Below are 5,744 nucleotides of genomic sequence, written 5' to 3' on the forward strand. Positions count from 1 at the left end.
CATTCAGTGTAACTCTGTTAGTTTGCAAATTGAATAATTATATTTTGTCCTATGATATTTAATTTTCATGGGGTTAAAAATAGAGTAAACTTTGCTAACTGGACATGATCCTGGGACTCTGAGATTTGGACAAGGTGATCTCCAGACGGTGATTCCATCTCAACCATTCTCTGATTTTGTGATTCTCATTTCAGTTTTCCTGCAGGAAGTACTTGTACCCTTTTTGGAAAATGGGGGAGGGACAGTTCTTCCATGGTGGTGTTGACTCTGGGCCAGGAGCCTTGCAGATCACTGTGCTCCCCACACTTTTCTCCTGCTTCTCCAATGCTGTCCTCCTGCACTTTGGATCCTCCAAAAAGGAGATTTTCTTTCCAGCAACGAACTGTCAGTGCAAGGTGGTGGGAACATCTCCCACCTCCTGGCTGCAGGAGGTGCTGCTAGCCCAATCCCTCCTGAAAACCAGCGTAAGCTTTTTGTTCCTTTGAATAACTCACTCTTCTCTCACTGCATTCTGCTGGTTGATGTTCTGATAATTAATCACCTTTGTTCTCCTGTGCTCTGTCCTGTGTTCTCAACTCTTGTACCTCTTCCCAGATCTCAGCACTGTAGCTTTTCCCAGGTTAACTTGAGCTTCTGCAGCTGTTTCATCCCCTGCTCTTGCTGACAGAAATGTTTACATCCAGGGAAAGGGGTCCCAAGAGCTGTGTGTTCCTTGTTCCCCCCATCCTAGACACACTGACTTCCATGTTTATTCTGGAGAGGGACTTTGCACAAGGGCATGTAGTGACAGGACAAGGGGGAAAGGCCTTAAACTGATGAGGGAAGGCTTAGATTAGGTATTAGGAAGAAATTCTTCTTTGTAAGGGTGCTGAGGCCCTGGCACAGGGTGCCCAGAGCAGCTGTGGCTGCCCCATCCCTGGAAGTGTCTAAGGCCAGGTTGGACAGGGCTTGGAGCAACCTGGGATAGTGGAAGGTGTCCCTGCTCATGGGCAGGGGGTGGAACTGAGATGAGCTTTTACATCCCTTCCAACCTAAAACATTCCATGATTCTGTGGTTTATCAGCTCACATTCCTGATAACCAGGGATTCCTCCCGCCTCTGCCTGGACTAGGACAGTACCTGGCTGGGCAGGGGACAGCCAGAGTCGCCTGGCACCTCAGGAGGCTCCCTTACTTATAAACCATACTGGGGTTTCCCTGGAGCTGAAGCATACAGAGTGTCCACAGCATTCCCTAGGTCCCAGCTTTTTGTGTGCTCTTAAGTATTTTCAAGCCACCTCAATTGCAGGAGAATGGACTCAATGATCCTAACCTGCCCCACAAGTCTTGATTTATCCAGGAGTGTTCTGGAACCCCACTCCTGTGATCATTTCAACAAGATGCTCAGGAAAAACCAGCTACTGCCTTCCCTGGCAAGTTCAGCTCTCCCTGGCACAGTGTCAGAGCCAACAGCTATTGCAGATAAGATCATGAATAGTTAATGTTCTCAGCTACCCAAGCATATTTAAAAATTAACACAAGCCTGGTGCTGATGAGAGTGAAAAACTGGGTCATCAAAGACATGAAAAAAACAGAAAACAATTGCCTTTACCCTCGGGCTTCACTAATGACTGGGTTTTTGTGGAGGATCCTAGTCCTTCCTCGCTTTAATCCTTCAGTGGTTTAATACTGGATGCTTCATTAAAGCACCTTCCCTCCTGCCTGCCAGGTTCTCCTCCACTCCTTCCCTCCTGCAGGAGTTTGTGGCCCCTTTGGATGAGTCTCCAGGCTCACGTGTGATGGTTGGTGCTGTGAGCATGAGCCTGGGCACCGTGGAGTGATGGAGCTGGTGAGCACAGCATGGCAGGCAGGGGTGTGTCACCTGGGGAGGTGAGCAGGGGCAGGGTGCTGGGTGAATCCCCCTCTGGGAGCAGCCCCGTGTGTCCCTGGGGTCCCTCCAGACTCCCACTTGGAAAAGTTACCCCCTCATTTGTGGGTTGATGGCTTCACCTGCTGCTAAATTGAGCCCCAAGTCCCTCAGGTCTGTGGCTTAGCAAGGAAATAAGCAAATAGGTGATTTGGAAGGAGAAGACAGTCCTTGGGTCCATGGGACCCCCAGCCTTGGGGGCTTTGGGCTCCAATCCCAAGGCAGCCATGGCTGTCACCTGCATTGGGAACTCCCTGAACTCCAGACTGCTGTTCTCTACACATAGGAAGCTGGAAGATACACAGGGTCCTTTTTCAGAATGAACCCACATATTCATAGGCAGACAGAAGTATAGGGAACAAATAAACTCCAAATCCTAATTGTTATGGCTTTGGCCCTGAAGTGGCTCACTTGGAACACCAGCAGTGGGGGTCACCAGCCCGGAGAGCATCAGCTGCCTCCAGCCAGACATTGGCGGTGTAGAAGCACCGAGTCCCAGCAATGTGGAGCAGATGATGGCAGGAATCGCACAGGGGTCTCTGCTGCTGCAGGCGGTGATGGGCATGTGAACATGCCGTGAAGGGTCACCTGGGCTTCCCCAGGTGAGAAAAGGGGTGGTTAGCTCCCGTTGTTCGTTGGAGATGAGGTTTCCAACACCCTTTAGGAGGATGGGTGAGTTTGTGCCCTCCAGGTTATGGGCACCGAGGGAGGAAGGGAACAGCCCCCCGGAGACCTGGCACACACCAGGCCCTGGGCTCCCACCCAGTGCTTCTTTCTGTGTCTGACTCAGCTGGTTCTGGATCTGCTCTGAGCTGACCAGGCTGGAAATGGGATGAAACAGCAGAGAAGGGACAACCTCAGAGTATGTCCTTTAATCCAAGGGCCTTTTCCTGCTGTGCCCAGAGGCAGCCCTGGCTGGGGTTGCTATTTGGAGGGCAATGGAGCGCTATTAAGGCCACTGTTTATCTCATTTTCTCCCAATGAGTTACCATTGATCTGCTCTGTGAGGGACATGGCACTGATTGAACCCTGAGTGGTTATTGACAGGCACAGATGCAGGGTCACCCCTGCTTTGCCCCCTCCATCTCCTGGTGATGTTTCAAGTCAGGATTTGTCTCACACAAGGCAGAGCTGGGCTGAGGGAAGAGTTAAAGCTCCATTCCAGGAGCCCTGACCAGAGATCAGAACTCTCATCTCTCTTAAGCCAGGGCTCTGGACTCCAGTTCCTCTCTCTTGGATCAGGGCTCTCATTCCAGCTCATCTCTCTCGGCAAAGGCAGATCTTCTCTGAACAAGATCCTCTTGCACATAACTTGGATGTAACACAGGATAACTGCTCTGCTCATCACTTGGAAGGTTTAATTTCACATTAGGTTTAATATGTCTTCTGAAGACTTATCCATGTAATTCGCCCCAGCAGTTGGAAACATCTCTGCTGTCCTTGCACAGATTTATCACTGGCACCATTTGCCTGATGCTGGATGTTGCAGGAGCATCTATTGAGCAGAGTGCTGTGATTTGTGACTTGCCAAAAGGGATTTTGAGATGCAGAAATAAATGTGCCCTGCTCCATTAATAGCTAGCAGCCTACTGAGAGTATCCCTGGCAGTATGCATGGCTTGGGAAAGGTCTGGCTGAACTGGGTGAGGAGCTGTTCTGTAGAGCAGGACCGATCCTGTCCTGAAATTTTTAATTAAAATAAATGCCCAGGAAAGGGCCAACCATTTGTGCTGTTGCTTCCTGAGCCTCATCCCTGCTAATTAAGCAGTGTGTCAGTGCAAGTGACCCACAGCTAATGCAGCACCCAATTTGCATTTAAATTAAAAACCATATTTTTAAAATAAAGGTTTCATTAAGTCCTGTTTGTCTGTCCAGGCATAGACATTATGAAACCCTTCACTGGTTTTTATTGACTGGCAGCAGTTCTAGGAGCCTGGATAACACAGGAGGTGTCCTCTCTCCCTCAGATGCTCCGACATAGCCAGATCCAGAGAAGTTTTGGCTGAGCCTCTGCTTCCAGAGCTCCGGTGTCCCTGTCCAGGCTGTAAAACCTCGGGACACGGCTTCTGACAGTGAGGGGCTCTCAGTGTCCTTCCAAGTGGGATGTCACTCTTGCATCTGGTGTTTTTCCTCCCTGTGTTGGCACTGCCCACAGCTGCAGAGGTCTGCAGCTCCTTGATGGTGCTGGGCTGGGGCTGTGCCAGTGACTTTCTGGAGAGGTTTTCCCTCTGCTGCTTCCCAATGCAGCACCTGCCTGAGCCAGTCAGGCTGCCCAAAGCTGCTGCAATGTTCATGAGTGGGATGTATCATGGGTGTCATGACCCTGCGGTGACTTATGCTAAACCAAGTGCCTGGAGGAAGCAGGAACATCCAGCCTGGGAGAGATAAGCATCAGGCTCTGCAGGAGTCTAGGTCCAGAGGGGACAGGGGATTTGCACAGTTGTTTGCTCCATGTGGAGGGGGGAACCTCAGACAGACAGCAGGATGTCTTGTTCCCGTGTGGCTTCGTGATGGGGATTACAGGCTTCATGCAGGGTCCCCCCAGACCCTCACACCAAGCGTCTGCCTGCAGCACCCTCCCTGCTGTCAGTCAGATCCCCATTCCAATGCTGGGGGATCCCCAAGGTCCTCAGCGAGAGTCAGGGACACCCTCTCTGGAGGAGAGGGTCTGTGTGAGGGATGGAAGCATTTCTGGTTAATGGGAATCCCTCACTCAGCAGAGCCCAATAGTGCACTGAAACACTCCGGCAGCACTGCCTCTGTCCCAGGCAGGTCCTCTCAACCATGCTTTAGAGTCATGGTTCTGGTTCTTGTATTCATGTATTCATGTATTCATGCAGTTCATGACACACAGCCCCTATTCAAAAGGGGATCAGATCCTCACTCACTGGGACCTCTCTCTTTCACACCGTCATTTTTTAATTTTAAGTATTGAGGCATAACAGACTCTTAATGAGATCCCGTCTGGGCCATGCCATGCTCTACATGCTTGACACCAGCATTCCCACGGACTGGAGAGGTGCCACTTGGCTCCTCTCTGGGGAGGACCTGTGAGCTTTGGCTGTGCTGGGCAGGTCTCTCCATGGCAGCTCCATTGATGGGATTTGAATTGTGGTGGGCAAAACTGAATTACAGAGCAAGGGCTCAAATTACATGTGGAGGACATGTCATAAACACCCATAAATCCAGTGCCCTTGTTACAGGAAGATCAGGCCAGCCTCATCCATGCAGGTCTCTCAGCAGCTTGAGCCCTGCCATACTGCAGTATAAGCAGTGACGTGTCTCCCTGCTCCTGCATTTGGGGGAAAGGGGGCTCTGGAGACTGCTACCAGCCCCAGTTGCTGCACCCTGCTCAGCTCTCACGACTGTGCTGAGGTCCAAGGGCTGCCAGTGCTGCCAGCTAAAATGTGTTCCCTTTTCCCCTGGTGTCACCAGAGCTGTCCCCATGGGGATGGTAGCCCCTCTTGGCAGCAGGTGCCTGAATCCTTGCTGTGAGCTCCTGGGCTGCAGACCCCTGGTTGTTGAGCTGGCACAACCTCATGGAGCCCAGCTCCTCTGGATACCTTTCATCTCTCTAGCATCATCAGACATCTTCTGGCTTGTTTTCATGGAGACTGAAGTAGCAGCATCTGGCCTGGCTCCATCCCCCTCTGCAGCCAGCTCTGCAGCAGCCATGCCACGTGTGACCCTGGTGCCTGGCTTCCCCCATGCCCTGTGCCTGCTGTGGGCTCATGGCACCAGGTCCTCTCCTGACAGATGTGGAACATTACTTGCCTAATGCACAATGGTGCCTTTCCCTCCGCTGGGCTCCACGGCCATGGAGCTGGCAAGTTGCTGAGC

Source organism: Corvus moneduloides, chromosome 24 (assembly GCF_009650955.1).
Source record: "Corvus moneduloides isolate bCorMon1 chromosome 24, bCorMon1.pri, whole genome shotgun sequence".
NCBI classification, from domain to species: Eukaryota; Metazoa; Chordata; class Aves; order Passeriformes; family Corvidae; genus Corvus; species Corvus moneduloides.